This window comes from Amborella trichopoda, chromosome 4 (genome assembly GCF_054954075.1).
Source record: "Amborella trichopoda isolate Santa Cruz 75 chromosome 4, AtrichopodaSantaCruz75HAP2 v2.0, whole genome shotgun sequence".
NCBI classification, from domain to species: Eukaryota; Viridiplantae; Streptophyta; class Magnoliopsida; order Amborellales; family Amborellaceae; genus Amborella; species Amborella trichopoda.
The window spans coordinates 46020197-46037898 of record NC_142339.1 but is presented as its reverse complement, the minus strand read 5'-3'; the positions used below and the strand labels follow the sequence as shown (position 1 = coordinate 46037898).

Sequence of the window (17702 nt, the reverse complement as noted above, 5' to 3'; positions counted from 1 at the left end):
CATGACCATGGTTTGCATCCCCATACTCCAGTGCAATCTTCGATTGCGACCCCACCCACTAGAGGTGAAGCTTCTCCTTCGATGACTGTTGAACAAAGATTGCAAACCATCAGGCGGGCTCCCAACCGGATGAACCTATAGTTGTGTTTCTCTCTCTCTCTCTCTCTCTCTATGTAACATTTGAATGAATTCGTGCCTGAATAAGACTAAGGGACTGACACTTTTCTCTCTTACACTCTATGGCTTTTTTTATGGTTGTTTTTTCTTTAATGTAATGTCAGTGTAAATTTCAAGGACATTTATTATTTACAGCTCGTGTAGTAAGTGGGAATGAAATGAGATTACTAAAAATTTCCCTACATGATTCTATTTTAATTCACGATGGGGCAAAATGGTCATTAAGTTCTAGCAAATATAACAAACATTGAACTATTCCCTTACTTGGCAATGGAAATTAGATTTGCACGTTGGGTTGTCGAGTGTGCCCGTCCCATGATCCATCAGGGTCTACCCTATCATGCCACTGGCAATGGAAATTGGATTGTGCATTGAGTTGTATAGTGTGCCTGCACCCATGATCCATCAGGGTCTACCCTAACATACCTACCTTGAAATTTATTATTTCCAATTTCATATATCCATGGGTGTGGTTCTATAAGGTTGCAACCTTAATAAATGCAATTAAGACACGCCACCAAATTTTATCATGTCATGTAGTTTTTGCGTAAAAGATTATTTGGATTTTCTGAAAATCTATTGTCATATCTAATTAAATACTTTTAAGCTCCAAAAATGGTTAAAATCATGTAGATCTATAAACATATGAAAATTCCTAAAATGGACAGTGTAGATAATTTGTTGCAAGACGCACAATTTCTGGCACTCAAAATTTTAAATTTGTTTTCATACACTCATACATCTTGATGTCGACGATCAATTAGGGACTTTTTCAACATTAAAACAACCTTTTTCGATGGATCTTTGGGGTGCATCTTTAGTTCTACATTTTATCGTTGGAACTTTATATAAACCTTTTCCTGTATCTTTGATTTTATAAAATACTTTATAATTCTCAAATGAGTTCCCCAATTTGGATATATATATATATATATATATATATATATATATATATATATATATATATATATATATATATATATATATTTATATGGAAAAGTCTTCCCAATGCCTATAGTCGATAGGGAACAGTGATCTCGCCTGACTACCATCGACCGTTCGTTTAATTTTGGGGAAACACTCGGTTGTGATCAGCTCGAAACCAAATCGCTCGGCAAAGCAAAAAGCTTCAAACAAATAAAAATTTCACCCCATACCTCTCTCCTCTAGCGTTCCTTGCTAACCTGCCCTGTCGCAAATTTCAAGGGCTCATCTTCCTCTCCCCAAGCCACGCTCTCCTTCTCTCTATCTAAACTCCAACATCTAAGCACTTTCCTGCTTTCTCTTTCGTCTACCCTGCACTCTCCATTGACCCTCTTATCTCTCTCTACTGATGAAAAAAGAGAACTCCCTTTCTTTCGCTAAAACCGCCAGTCCACTGTTCGTGTTGAGATGGTTCTCCCGCTGGTGAAACTTTGAGCTCTTGCCTTAAAGACTGTGCGAACCCATCACGTTCAGGTTGAAGAATGAGGCCGGCATGCATCCTCGATTTTGCCAACTCATCTTCAACTTCACTCAGGCGGAAGAACGGGGTTAATTTTCTCGCTTTAACTGTCTTTTAAGCAATTTTTAAGCTAGTCATAGAGAGCGATCTGCACTTTTGATTGTACAATGCTTCGAATTAATTGGCTGTGTTTGTTGTGGGAATTTTTTCTTTCTATCTTTCTTGTGCAATTATTAGGCCGGTCATTGATAGTGATTCATTTGCAAATGGTTTCTTCAAATGTCATAGAAATTCTTGTAGAGTTTGCATCTTTCTGTCTCAAATTTCTCGCATACTGCATTTGTCTTGAATCTTGATCGTTATGACCTTAAACCCTGATATTGAGATGTTGATAGAATTGCCTAACAACTGGAAGGGATTTTGTAATCTGTTTATAATCCATTATTTTCTTCTTGCTTTTGATTATGATAGTAAAAAGCATGATTGGTAATCTATGTTTGCTATCTAATTATGATGGTAAAAAGCATGATTGTTTATATGTATTTGCTATCAAAACAAAATTGCTTGGGAATTTTCGAAGTTTTTGTGATGCTCCCGAAATTGTTGACATATAACTGATGTGGTTGCCCTTTAAATGATTGCCTTGTGTCAACTTGTAAGATTTTGACAAGAAGCTTATCATTCTCTCTCTCTTCATTTTTTTTTTATGTGAGAATGTGTGTGCATCCATGGTTTTGGGCAATGATTTTGTTGTGAGTAGTTTGTCAAAGTTTCTTTAAAAGCAAGCTAGGATTGAACATATCCGTTAACTAGTTCGAAAATTGTTTTGTGAAGTCTAAAAGCTTTCCAATAGTTCTTGCTATTTTTTCATGATTTAATTGAACATCTAAGTCACTGCTTTTGTGCCAATCCTTATGAAGGCTTCTAACAAGTAACAACATGCCTCCAAAATGGTTGGCATCCACATTTTCTAGCTCCTCTATGTTTGAAATTTTACTTTCAGAATTGTTTCATACTTATAAGTTGGAGTTACACCATGAAGAAAACAGATTGCTTTGATACTCTAGTGAAAGAATGCTTATGTTAAGTACCTTTTTATGTTCAAAATAACATATTCTCCATAGCGATCTCAAGTGCATTCTTCACAGTATAGTGGCTTCAGTTTGTTAGTCATATATGGAAAAGTCTTTCCAATGCCTATAGGCAATTGGGAATAGTGATCTCGCCACACTACTATCGATAGTCCGTTTAATTTTGGCCAAGCTCGTAGTTGTGATTGGCTTGAAATCAAATCGCGTTAATAGAAATATACTTTCCAATGCTACAGTTGCCTGATCACAAGCATTCTTAGTTATCACTTTTAATGGTATTATTGTTCATTAGGGGTTGTCAATTAAGCCCATATGTATAATTAAATATATTACTCTGACATTTGCTACTAATAGAAATATACTACATGAAACTAATGGTATATGGGCAAGTTCTTGCTTGGAGCCATCATCTCTTGTTGAATTCTTGGTTATTTGTGTTGCATTAGACTCAAAAATCTATATCTGGAAGTACCAGAAACATCATAGCATTGCATGATTGAGCTAATATTCAGCTGCTTAAATTTAGAGTTTCTGAAGCATCTAAATTATTCTTTTATGTAGATACACAGCACCAATTGAATGCTCGAGAAAGTGATTGGGGCTTCACATCATTTATGCCTCGTAGTGCACTATATGACCTGAACAAAGGGTATCTTGTTAATGATACAATAGTAGTGGAAGCGGAAGTTGTGGTGCTGGTTGTACAACTCTAAGAAAGAAAATGATTATGTTGGGCTTAAAAACCAAGGAGCAACTTGCTTCTTTTATGAAAAATGCACTTCTTGAGCTATATAAATGCATTTATGCTCTTTTTTGAGGCGAACGACTCACCCACTCGACGTAACCTTAGGCTTAAACAATGTCACTCAGAGATAGTTTATATGGGGTTCTAATGAATTATAATCAGTGAAAGGGTTGACCTGGGAAAGGCCTCTCTTTACCGACAACCAGCGGAGCTGGCTTGTAAGGCACTGAAACTAGAAATTTGATAAAAGCTCACACTTCAAAAAGCTTTGGGAGTAAGAGGGGGGAGATTTATAAGAGGTTTTAAAAAAAGAAAATTAAGATAAGTTAAACTAAACTAAGCATGCAAGTGAAATAATATAGAGTAAAAAGAAAGGAATTAGATACCTAATTGAAGATTAGGCCTACAAACTCAGCGCCTAGAACCATCGCCTGATTAAAGTAGGGACTTGAATGTCAACTTCTACCAGTCCTCGAGGACTTTCCTACTATGTCTAAGGTGACTTAAGTTGAGTCTTAGTTGTTTAAGCTTGAGATAGTTAGGGACCTAGATTTGGGATAGGTGGTCTAGGGTTTGCCAATAGGTTATGGTTTAATTTGGCGTTTCATGGAAATAAAAAGCATGATTGTAATGCAATTAATCTTGAAGAGCTTGGTTCATTGCTAGAAGAGGTTTTTAAAGAGATGAGAAATGATGACATATCCACAGATGATGATGATCATGGTGATGATGATGATGCATAGCTACATGACTTGGGGCTTACACCTTCCCAAACTCCTAAATTTTCTATTGATTCTAATGACTCTACCGTGCTTTATGTTTAATTTTGAATCATTCTAATAACTTTTGTATTTAATATGGAGATCATGAATGTGAATAAATAAATAAATTTTAAAAATTTTAAAAAATAATTCTAATAAGAAAACATTTGGAACCTTAGTTTCCATTGTTTTTAGATGGAACACCTATTTGCATCCAACTTTAAGATGGTTAGACTTTCTGGACCGCATATGTAAAAATGCGGTCCAACCTGCTTGAAACACTTTTCCTAATCTAAAAACAATTGAAACTAATGGTCCGTAAGTTTCTTCATAATTCTTTATATAATATATATATATATATATTCATGATCTCCATGTTGGAGATTACATGTCCTTAAAAATTAGGCTCGAAAATCCATTAAAAAATAGATTTTTAGAAGTGAACTTATTTCTACATGGACTCGTAGAAACCGTGTCGAAAACCAATTCCCCGTTACCTGCCACACAAGCTACTTATTATTACATGACTTGAAATCCAAAACATTGGCGGACTCAATTACACAAATTTAAGTCATTATTGTCTCGTTTCATTTATTTTTATATTGTTATTCGGGAAAATGTTTCTATGAGACAGCCAAGTCATCTATGGAAATGCGTTCTCCCTCTTAAATCTATTTTAGAGATGAATTGTGGTTTTAAATTTTTAAGGAATGAAAATCTCAACCATTATAAGAATCTTGAAAGAAAATAAATTTTTATTTTTAAAGACAAATTTTTTTTTTTTGACGTACTTTGTGCATAGTCCACTGGAACTTTTGGGGCCACCATTTTCTAACACCCATCACGAAGATGGATGTACGCTATTGTAGAAGTGTGTCCGTTGACACACGCACTACTTTTCCTGTTTTATGTACAGATTCAGAGGCTGTCCAATAAATTCGGGTTACTTAGGTGGCATAGTTGAACAGTAACCGATTGTCAACTTAGGAAGTGGTACCTTCTTACCCCAAATTAACAGAAAAAAAAGAACAAGTAGACCAAATTACAACTAATTATGAACAATAATAGATCACAATTCATCGTAGTTCGTCACAGCTGGTACGAACTTTGACAATTCTTTCATAGCTTTTTATTACTATATCTGTATCAATTCATCTTCCCGGAAAGAAGAAACCCAGCCTATATATAAACCATTCGTTTGAGTAAGAGCTAGAGAGAATCAAGAATCAGAAACACATTTTGTAGAGAGAGGATCAACATGGCTCTATGTAGGCCTAGCCTTTGCTTCACGTCCTCTTTCATTCTTTTTCTTATTATAACACAATCCGTTCCTTCGGCTTCTCAGAAAGTTGGTAATCTCCGCAACCCATTTTCGATCTCTCTTTGTATATTCTGGTCTTCCTGTGATTTATGTGTCAATGTTTTTCTCTCTCTCGTATGATGTTTTTGTTTAATGGGTGGTAGAGGATGAGAAAGAGTTTGATTATTTGGAAGGTAGTGAGAAGGGGCCGAAGCACTGGGGCGAGCTCCATCCCGAATGGGCGGCTTGCAGCAATGGGGATATGCAGTCTCCACATGACCTGCATCAAAAAAGGGTGGAGCTTCTGCCAAATATGGGGTGCTTAAAGAGAGAATATAAGCCCGCCAAAGCAATCCTTAAGAACAGAGGCCATGATATAATGGTATCTCTCTCTCTGAGTCAGTTGAATAAAATCTAATTTTCATCTGGCTCATTCTCTCCGTGTGTATGCGTCATGAACACAAATGAAATTAATACTTCCGTTTTCATTTTTTCTTTTCTTTATGACTCCCTTTTAATTAGTGTGTCTTATATACACACAAGTGAACGATCATATCTTATGTTTTATTTGAACACAACGTTTTTCCATTAGCCAAAAGATTTCCATCTCCCTTAGGAGGATACTATCCTTTCCTCCCTCGAGCAAACATTTTGGATCTCAAATTTTGGGATGTAATTTTTACAACCCAGACACTAGCCTTGGTAAAAAAAAGAAATTTAAAAAATAAACTCTCAATTTATTAGAAAAAAATTATGCCTCAATATTGAGACCCGCTAATTTTTTGAAGGGCTAGATCCAAATGATACAAAACTTAAAATTCAAAACTTTTCTTAAAAAAATTATCAGCTAGTAATTATTATATGCTTTTCAAAATTTTAGACTAAAAATTTCTCCTAAATAGATATTTGAGTGATGGAGGAGATTCACAGTATGCTCCTGCAGGAGCGTAGTATAATGCGCTCATTCCTTTATTAAGTGTGCAATTGTTTTTTGGGCCATTCATCTATAATTGTAATTGAACATTGTTCTCTTTCTACTTGTTCGTGTGTGCAACTGTAAATTGATATGGCAGCGTAATTGGGGGGAAAGTGGAGCTGGAACACTTGAAATAAACCAAACGGAGTATGTTCTCGAGCAATGTCATTGGCATTCACCCTCCGAGCACACTTTCAATGGTAGAAGTTAAATTAATTAATTAATTATGCTGTGTATGGGTCTCTCTCCTTTTTGATAGTAAGCAAGTAAAGGAATAATAAAATATCGACCGACGAAAACATCTGTAATAAATCGTTTTTATTTTCAAAGTTATAGAATGGTGAATATTTTGGATTTGGTTAAAAAAAAACATAGTTAAAAAATCGAATATGTAAAGATGATTACAATATAGAAGTATGATTTGCATCTATTGTATAGATATATTAAGCCACTAAACAATAATTTTAGTAACGCTTGACAATTTTTTGTTGAAATTTTTAATAAATCTAATGACAATGCTTACTCTATTGTCATAGTACAAAATATATTATAGATACAACAACAACAATATTGAACATAAGAACTAATTAGCAAATAACAAGAATTGTGAACCAGGGTATAGGATTATTTAAAAAAAAAAAGAAAGCTCCCAAAATAAGAATGCAGTTAATTAAAAGAAAACAAAAAGACCCAAATATATAAAATAGTGGTTCATCCAAATTTCTATGTTGTACACACCAATGAAATAAATTAAAAAAACTATGAAATTAATCATACTTTTCTATACATAAAAAAACAACAAAATGCTTATCCAAATTCGAATCTTGCACTGAATTCTTAGCTATCTAAATCATTAATACCATTGAATCTCAGTCTTGCTCTTTATAAGGACTCAATGGGCTTAAAAATAAATACATAAAAGATTTTTCATTGGATTATTCTTCTTTTAATTCTACTTATTATTTTGAGACATACGATTGTTTTGATTATTTTTTTTGGAGTAATATATTGCTTGTATTTTTTCATATACCTTTCTTAAGAGAACTCATTGGTGAAGTTTTCCCATTGTTAATGTACTTATCTATAAATTAAAATTCATTAATATTAAGTTAATGATGAAATAAAGTTATAGGGAAGAAGCTTTTCTTAAAAGTCTTTCTGAAAATAGATAAAATACGCATTTATATCAGTTCCATTAAAAAGCGTGATATTTTGGAGATCTTTTTAAAAATTGAGAGTTCTTAACGGATATCAAAAAGTAGGATTTGTAAATATTTTTTTTTTTGTTTTAACTGGAGACTTGCTAACTATGCTTCTTTTATACTTTCGATTAATTGATGGCCGTCATTTCAATCCAAGGCCTTTTCCTCCTGTCGTGCACTTATTTCATAAATGTATTGCATTCACCTTTACTTACCAAAATTGACCAAAAATAATGGGGGTTTGTTTGATTCAGATACTCATTAGAGATGCACTTGGTTCACGAAAGCAAACAAGAGAAGAGAGCGGTGGTTGCGTTTGCCTACAAAATTGGCAGACTTGATTCCTTCCTTTAGGAGGTAATCATGCTCTCTCTCTCTAACGGCATTCTCTCTCTCACGGTGTGCAAATTCGATTCCCCACCAAAGTATGCTCCAGCGTTTGACAAACTGGCCAGATTGAACCAGAACGGGCGGGGTTACTCTAAACTGGCCTTTGGTCGGTCTAGTTTTAGTCGGATTTTGTGGTTAAGTTTCAATATGTTGAAAAAATTTAAAAAAATCATTAAAAATTTTTAAAAAATAAACAAACTTATTTGTAATATATTTTTTAATGTTTTCTATCATTTTGGCAAAGATTAGAAAACATTTTTACCATCAATATTTATTTTTACATTTTCCTTTTTTTTTAATTATTTCTAAAGTACCCCAATAGATTATTTCAAAAATAGCACTATTTAAAACTTGCAGAATTTATATTTCACATATTTTTTTTTAATCTTTGTTTAGATGTGTTTCGTTTCGTTAAAGTTTTAATCTTTGCAGAATATATATATATATATATTTATTTATTCATTTATTTATTAAGAATATTTGGTCAGGCCAAGACTTACCCAATCTTTTCGGGTTAAATGGAACCAATTCCAGGTTATTTTGACTAGCCCATATCCAGGTTAAGAGCCCAGTTCTCGTAATCGAATACTGCTCTGCTCAATATACTCTTTAAACTCCATCCATAGGGAATGATGGTCTCTCTCGTCCAGTTGTGCCGAAGTCGCTTATATAATCGCTTTTTTAATGATCTTTGGCCAGGCCTAGACTTTGCCCAGTTTTTCAGGTTAACCATAACCGGTTCCAAGTTATTTGGATTGGCCCATATCCAGGTTCCGAGCCCGGTTCATGTAATCAAACACAAGTCTGCTTAAATTTTGGTAAAATATGCATTAGGGATACTTTTTAGATCTTAAATTTTGGGATGTAACTTTTGCAACTCATAAATTTTACACATATATGTTACTTCTACAAGTAAATTTTAAAATATGTATATATACTTGTACACATATATGTAAGGGATTGTATACAATGAGACCATTTATCGTTTATACAAGGAGGTCACAATTATTTACAACATTCAACGTGAAATCTGATAGCTTAAGTGTGTCAGGTCAATGAAATAAATGCAGCTACCCAATTTCACATCTAATGGTCAAGATTATTTGTGAACACCTTGTACCAAATGTAAACGGTCTCATTATATACCTTTCCTATATAAAAATATTTCTATATTGTAGAAAGGTACAGTATCTAGATGTTCTTTTCGGATTTTGACACATAGCAAACTTATAAATAGACACATGTGTTTGTATCTAGCTAACATATTTTTCGGATTTTGACACTCATATTAAACTTATAAATAGAGACATGCGTTTGTGTCTAGATAACATATAGGGCATCGTCTCTTTCTCCTTCCCAAATTTTTCTACGTTGGTCGACAGGCTTTTCGTTTCTCTCTCTCTCCATTGCTTTACAAAAAAAAAATTCGTGACGATTTTGTCTGCGATTGAAGAAATTAAAAAGTCCGGTTCTTTGATCATTTCAGGTCATGGGTAATATATTATCTATTGCGGATTCTAAAGATGCTGAAGCACAAACGGGCGTCGTGGATCCAAGGCACATAAGATGGGTAGTAGAAAGTATTACCGATATATGGGCTCTCTCACCACTCCACCATGCACACAAGGCGTTGCATGGAATGTAGTCAAGAAGGTTGCAACTTTCTCCCTCTAAATCTGAATCCTAAACATGCTTTACTGCCTACTCTTTTCGACCACCATTTAACTCTTTTCACCGACCTTTGTTCAATCTTCAGGTGAATACGTTTTACAGACAGCAGCTGAGCCTCTTGAGGGCTGCAGTTCATGGTGTAAGCCTTTCAACTTTCATGATAAAATATATATATTATTACATCATTTATTTAGTTTAGTGCACCAATTATTTTTGCTATTAATATCTAGTTGTACATGATCCTTGTTAAACAAAGGAATGGCATACAATGTGACCATTTACTTTTGATTTAAAGAGGTCACAATTACTTACAACCTTCCAGTATCACATAAAGCAGAGGCGAACGCAAGGCCAACACAGCCCATCAATAAACGAAAGTTCACCTCTATACCCCAAGGCGTCTTTGAGCTGTTCTCCATTTTTGATTTCAACATGTAACAACATTGGTGAATTACTTATGTTTGTTCTTTTAGGGGCATGTAATTTACATGTTACCTACTAGTTTAGTTATACACAAATATAAAGAGGTGCCCTTCAATTCTTCTCTATTTTTTGTAACAATAGATCTATTCATGGTGTTTAATTATTCGCCTTGTTGTGTGAGGAGTGGTCGCAACCTTGTCAGATTCGTGATCTTGTGGCAAAAACAACTTATCATATGTATTGGAAGTTAGCATACGGATGCATCCGTAGCAGTAGAGGTAAGGTGCACCTTCAAATTTCATCACGGTATATAGTTTTGATGTAAAATGTTTATCTCAAAAGCTATTTTTATATCTAATTATAAAATTATAAATTTTAAAAATTGTCAAATTCAAGTAGATCTATAAACATATGAAAATCTTTAAAATGGACGGTGTAGATAATATGTTGTAAAATACACTATTTCTGAGACTTAAAATCTTTTTATTTTTCATGGTCATACCTCTCGATGTCGAGATGATCAATCAAAAGGTTTTTCAACATTAAAACTACCTTTTCCGATGGATTTTTGAAGGTGCGTCCGTAGTTCTACATATAAGGTTGCAACCTTATATAAACTTTTTCCTTTTAATATAAGAGAACTAGTGACACATTTCCAAACATTGGGCCAGTGTTTCAAAACCTGAATTAGTGGGCCAGGTTGTTCTTCTGACATATCTATGTCAAATTGTTGGATCGGCAATCTGGATCGGTCTAAATTGGTCAAAATCAATAATCCACAAAAATAAAAATAAATAAAAATGGAAATAAGGATTTGTGTGGTGGTGATATAGGGGGACCTAAAGAACATTAGATAAGCTTTAGAAAAAAAGAAAAAAAAAAATTGGTGGAGGGGATTTTAAGGAGGAAACTAGGGCTGGACAAAGAGCTTCCTAAAACTGGTTCAGTCCCTTGATTCCTAGTCCAAGCTAAGGATTCCAAATTTAGACCTTGCCAAAGAGTGTCTTTTTTGTGCACACTATGAAAAGGAAAAGTTGTTCGTGCATCGCGGGACATGCACTTCGACAATAGCATTCCCTAACGCATTCAATATCCATCTTGCAGAGGGATGTTAAAAAATTGGTCCTACCAAAATTTAAAATTGACAACTAAACTTATATATCAAAAAAACTTTTTTCCCCTTTAGTTTCGTACTCATCATGGTTGAGATTTTAATTCTTTAAAATTTTGTATTTAAAATCCATTTCTAAAATAAATTTTGTAGAAAAGACTCGTTTATATAGATGAATCAAACGGTTCATAGAAACCACATCCATAAAAATTATTAGAAATTTCCTATTACTGCAAGTTCCAACTTGCACCTACCTTTATAAGCTATTCCCAACCAGTATATGTTTAGGCTCATGAACATAAGCCCCTGGCATTTTCACCCGTATTATTGGGTGTAAATAACAAAAAAACTTGAGTGCAATGTTACTCTGCAAGGACTCCAAAATGATATCAATGGTTTGGATGCAGTTTTTCAAAACACAGTATCCGAACCTGAATCTACAGGGACTCATTTCGGTACAACTTGTCCAACTAGGGCATTTCTTGAGTTGGATTGTTGTACAAACTCAAAAAAACTAAAAAGAAAAATAAAAACCAAAAAAATTGAAACTTCTGGTTCGATTCTGGTTCGAATCAGATGATTCCCATTGTAACGGGTTATTATTTCTAATACATATTGGAAGTGTATTTCTCTAGGAATAACCAGCTTAAATTAAGGAATATGTAGGACCTAAAGTCATATCAAATTATCATTGATGCATCCAAAGAGCAATTTCATGAATATTTACAAAAATAAATAAATAAATAAAAATAATCATGATCTTAGAATTCACCACTATTATATATGTTACATTTCTGCTTTAGCTTGACCTTGGAAAGAAATCCCAATGTCTACACCCACTTCGCCAACATTGATTTAGTACTTTAGAAAAATAAACTATTCAATAGGATTTTTTTTAATCTAAAAATTTTCCAACTCAGTACCTAAAAAAGTCAAAAAATTGATATGGTTGGTATGCAATTTTAACATGTCCTTTCTGGTAAATTCAAGGTGCGTATTTCAGTTTGTTTTCCTCTTCTCATGTTATCCTCTTCTCTTTAAAAATTGAAAATTTTAATCTAAAATTTTCCAACTTGTCCAACTAGGGCATTTCCTGAGTTGGATCGGTGTACAAACTCAAAACACCTAAAACTAAAAATAAAAACCAAAAGAATTGAGAAAATTCCATGGTTTCTTTGAGCAAGATTGCGAAGCAACAACGAATCAGGTGATTCCAATTCTAGCTGGTTACTATTTCTAACACGGGTATAGTTTGCATACAGATGCGTCCGTAGGTGTAGAGCATAGTTACCGGGAGTAAGAGCGGGAGCGGTTCTGGTTCCGGGAGCAAAAGCATGCGACCAATGGCTGCCCGAAGCTCCAGAGCTCGGGGAGAGAGATCCGGTGAGGGTAGAAGTCACGGATCGAGATCCCATACGGACAGGGAGCGAGATCCTGATACATTGGGATCGAGATCCCTATTTAAAGGGAACACATTCCATGTAATTATGAAGCGAGATCCCATTTGAATAGGGATCGAGATCTCGCTTCATTAAGGAGCGAGATCTTGAGACATTGGGATCGAGATCCCTATTCGACATGAACGCATTACATGTAAAATGGGTTCGCGCTCCCGTTGACAACAAGAACGAGATGCCATTTTATGCTGAGTCTCCCTCCCATCTAAACAATACCACAATCTTATTTGGATAGGATTGAGCTCCATTGTAGGATTGTGTTTTGCACAATAATGGTTCGCGCCCCATCACAAAACTCCACTTGTATGAAGAATTGAACTCCATTACACATGGCTTCGTGTACCAACTAAGCACAGCAGCCCATTCCTATACAATGTGATCTCAATTTGGTTAAATTTATAAACAATTGTTCTATCTATCAATAGCCCATGCGGCTAGATCCATGCACAACCATCCCTAGATGTCCATGGATTAATTAAATCCCATTATTCTAGTATGAAATAAAGTCTAATAATACTATGAACGATTAATGTTAATATTGTTCAAATTTGCATACATGATATGAAAATGAGCTTTACGTTGGCATTTGTATACATGGAAATATCTTGCCTAGGATTTGCGTACCATTTGGATGCAACCTAAGAATGTATGGTTACTGTTAGGCTTAAATTCAAGAAATGCATCACTGTTATTTTTTCGTAGAAATAACTAAATGAAAATTTTACTAAAAATAAAACTTTATTTTGGAAGTTTCTTTTGGAAAGTTCTTTGGAAGAATAAAATGGTAAAATAAAATTAGCATTGGAAGCTCATTGGAAGAATAAAATGGTAAAATAAATTTATTCAAAATATTTTAAAAAATTATTGTGATAGAAATAAAGGTAATTTTAAATATATATATATATATATATATATTTATATATATATTTATATATATATATGGAGAACATTTATATAAGGTTCCATCCTTAAAATGTAGAATTACAGATGCACCTAAAAAATCCATCAGAAAAGGTTGTTTTAATGTTGAAAAAACCTGTAATTGGTCATCTCAACATCGTGATGTATGAATATAGAAAAAAAAAAGATTTTGAGTCCCAAAAATAGTGCATCTTGCAGTACATTATCTAGACTGTCCATTTTCAAGATTTTCCTATGTTTATAGATCTACTTCATTTTAACCGTTTTTGGAGTTTTAAATTTTATAATTATATATAAAAATATATTTTGAGATAATCCTAATAATTTTTTTACCAAAATTACATCTTATGAGTCCCTCTCTCTACTGATGAAAACATAAAACTCTTTTTCTCTCTCTAAACCACCAGTCTAGTGTTGGTGTGGAGATGGTTCTCCTGCTGGTGAAACTTGGAGCTCTTGCCTTAAAAACTGCGTAAACCCATCGCGTTCAAGTTGAAGAACGAGGCCGGCTTGCATCCTCGATTCTGCTATCTCATCATCAACTTCACTCAAGCAGAAGTACGAGGTAGATTTTCTCTCTCTAACTGCCTTTTAAGTAGTGTTTAAGCTAGTCATAGAGAGAAATCCGTCACTTTTGATTGTACAATTCTTTGAATTAATTGTCTTTGTTTGTTGTGAGAATTTTTTCTTTCTATCTTTCTTGTGCAATTATTAGGCTGATCATTGATAGTGATTCATTTGCAATTGGTTTCTTCAAATGTCAAAGAAATTCATGTAGAGTTTGCATCCTTCTGTCTCCTCGCATTTTGCATTTGTCTTGAATCTTGATCATTATGACCTTAAAACCTTGGAATTGAGATGCTAATAGAATTGCCCGATCACTGGAAGGGATTTTCTAATATGTTTATAATCTATCATTTTCTTCTTGCTTTTGATTATGATGGTAAAAAGCATGATTGCTCATCTGTTTTTGCTATCTAATTATGATGGTAACAAGCATGATTCTTCATTTGTATTTTCTATCTAAACAAAATTGATTGGGAATTTTCAGAGTTTTTTTATGCTCCCGAAATAAGTGTAGTGGATGGACTTGTGCCATGTGGTATCTACCAAATTTTCTGCAAAATTCTTTAATTGTTCTTTACTTGTTTGTTTGTTTATGAAGCTTTTAACGTCTATGATGTTTCTTTATTGGAATGAATGTTAATATATTACCATGTCGTATTGTGCAGGCTTGTGAATGGGAATCAATTAACTGTTTCTTTGCCAGAAGAGATGTTGTCTTCCTAATTTGGATAGTATACAAATAGACCAGAACCATATATCAGGACCAATACCAAAGTCATTTGCAAACCTAAACATGACAAAGCACTTGTAAGTTGCACAACATTCTTTACTTTATCTTTTAGTTTGCACCTTGACTTGGCCCTTTTGTAATGTATGTCTCTTTGAAAATTATATACCTTGTGCAGTCACATGAACAACGACTCACTTACTGGGCAAATTTCAACAGAACTTTCTAGATTACCCTGCTTGGTTCACTTGTCAGTGGATATACCAATATGTTGGGTGTGAATCTCTTAGTATGAATGTATATACCAATATGTTTCAGGAAATGTATTATGACAATCATTTGGCATATATTGAACCAGAGAGCTTCACTGAGAAGCTCCCTCTCTCTCGCTCGCCATCATCTCTCCGGGCAACTACAGATGCCCTTCCTCCTCTATCTCTAAATTTCAGTTGCCCTCCCTCCTCATTCGCTCTAGTCAGCTCGTTGTGGCTACTGGCTTGTCAAAGAGGCAGCACGTAGAGATAAACCCAACCCAAGATGACTCAGGATTAGGGCACCAAATTCGACGAGTGACAAATAATTTCTTTGATTTATAGTATGTAAATCACCAGAAAATTCCTAATTTTGATTTGGAAATTTAGTTTTCAGAGTAAAACCATAAATATTCCTATTGAAATTTCGTTCATTTTTTCCTCAGCATATATGGATTTTTTTTTATAAATCAATAAATAAATTTGTAAATAAAAAATTATGAAAAACTCACATACCAAAATGGACAATGATTAAATCACCGTAAAAATCATAACTTTGAGTTCCAAATTTATTTTCTGAGTACAACAAAAAAATCCCTGCTGAAATTTGAGTTCATACATGGTTTTAAATTTGTAAATAAAAAATTATGACAAAATCACGTACCAAAATGGACAACTATGATAATAACCAAAAAACAGATTACTTATTTTCCTTTTTTCTATTTTCCCCAAATATTTGAAATTCTATGTTTTTTGAAATTTGGAAGTATTAAATTATAGCTATTTGTTAGTTGCATCAAGATGTTGAGAATCATATTTTCTTGCATTGTTTGTAGCTAGTTCTCTTTGTTTTGTATGTTCCATTTAAGTGGAACTTTGAACCTTGAGTCTGGATATGATTTGAAAAGGTGAAAGTGGTTATACTATGTCCTCTTTTGAAGTTTATAGTTGCTTATCATACATATGGTTGACCCAAATTTTCTGGATTTTGAGAATAAACAATGGTTCTTTATTTGCTAGTTTCTACTTTCCAACCATTTATCAATATATTGGGATTCGAGTTTAGTTGCCATGGTTTCTATTTTCTGAAAGCTTATCAATCGTCATTTATAGATGTATGTCCTTTAAATGACGATTGATACTATTATGTTCCTCTTCAAATGGAATTCGGTTTTCTTTTTCTTTTAGATTTTTACTTTTTTCTTATTTTAGGTATATAAAATTGTTCATTTTCAGACTTTCTGTTGAAAATCTTTGCAATGTTGTCTTTTTTGCCTTTGAACTTGTAATTATGATTTCAATATACATTAGAAGACAATTTTTTGTGGGTATTCTTGATATCATGATTTTTTTCTTTTTTTTTAAGTATGATTCTTCTGTCGTATTTATATATTCTCCTAGTTGCTGACCATATAAATCAAACATGTATACTATGTGTGCATCATCAGCGTGTCCTTCCTCTCCTGTCGACATTACTAGTTCAAAAAATGGGCATGAGTGTAGTGCACAAGCTATGGTAGAGGAAGCTTATCATGATTCTCCGTTCGATGAGGATATAGTTGCAATAGATGGAGAAGGTGATCCTATACTTATAGATGTAGAAGCAGCCCTAGCAAGAGGTGTAAGTATCGAACCCATAGTAGGATTGGAATTTATTGACGAAGATGAAGCTTATGATTTTTTTAATAAGTACACAAAATTGGTAGGGTTCGGTATAAGAAAGGGAAGAACCATTTGGAAACATGGTGGAAAAATTGGTTAGATTATAGAATGTCGTAGGCAAGGTTTTCGTAGTCAGATGTATGGTGAGAGTGAAAATCCTTGTCCCTATACAAAATGTGGATGTCAGGCAAAGATCCGCATTAAGAAGAATGAGAAGCAGAGATGGGTTATTGCGAAGTTTTGTAAAAGAACATAATCATATTCTCACAATGCCCAGCAAGACTAGATTCATTCGCTCTCATCGAAAGATACCAACCACAGTGAAAAAGATGATTGACACATTGGAGTCTTCTATGGCTAAGGCTAAGGTTATGATGGATTACATCATTGAAGAGGCTCGTGGGGCTGAAAATGCCCCTTTCATTGAGAAAGCCCTTGATAATCATATAAGTAGAAAAAGAAAACAACTAAAAGGGAAAGAGGCTACCGTTGTTATGAGGTGGTTACATGCGAAGAAGGAATTGAACCTTGATTCTTTTATAGATTTTGTTTTGATGAGGTGGGAGGCTAATTAGTGTTATATGGGTTGATTAAAAGTCTATATTATCATACCATTTTTTTAGCGACGTGGTAACTTTTGACACCACGTACCAAACGAATGAATTCAATATGCCCTTTGTCCCAATCCTTGGACTTAATCATCACGCTAACAAAATTTTCCTCGGATGTGCTCTCATCTTTAATGAGACTACAGAAACTTTCAATTGGTTATTTGAGAATTGGCTAGAGGCAATGGGAGGCTGCCGACCAGATATAATTATCATCG

At 34.0% G+C, this 17702-nt stretch overlaps 1 long non-coding RNA gene across 2 annotated transcripts; it reads left to right on the top strand.

The window, feature by feature from the left end:
- Positions 1 to 5222: 5222 nt before the first annotated feature.
- Positions 5223 to 9666, top strand: LOC148782520 (uncharacterized). Of its 2 annotated transcripts, none has more exons than XR_016053183.1 (3): positions 5223 to 5570; positions 5713 to 5900; positions 9573 to 9666. It is a non-coding gene; the product is annotated as an uncharacterized LOC148782520 (long non-coding RNA). The 2 variants fall into 2 exon arrangements; XR_016053184.1 differs by having other exon boundaries at positions 5683 to 5900.
- The last annotated feature ends 8036 nt before the right edge of the window (positions 9667 to 17702 follow it).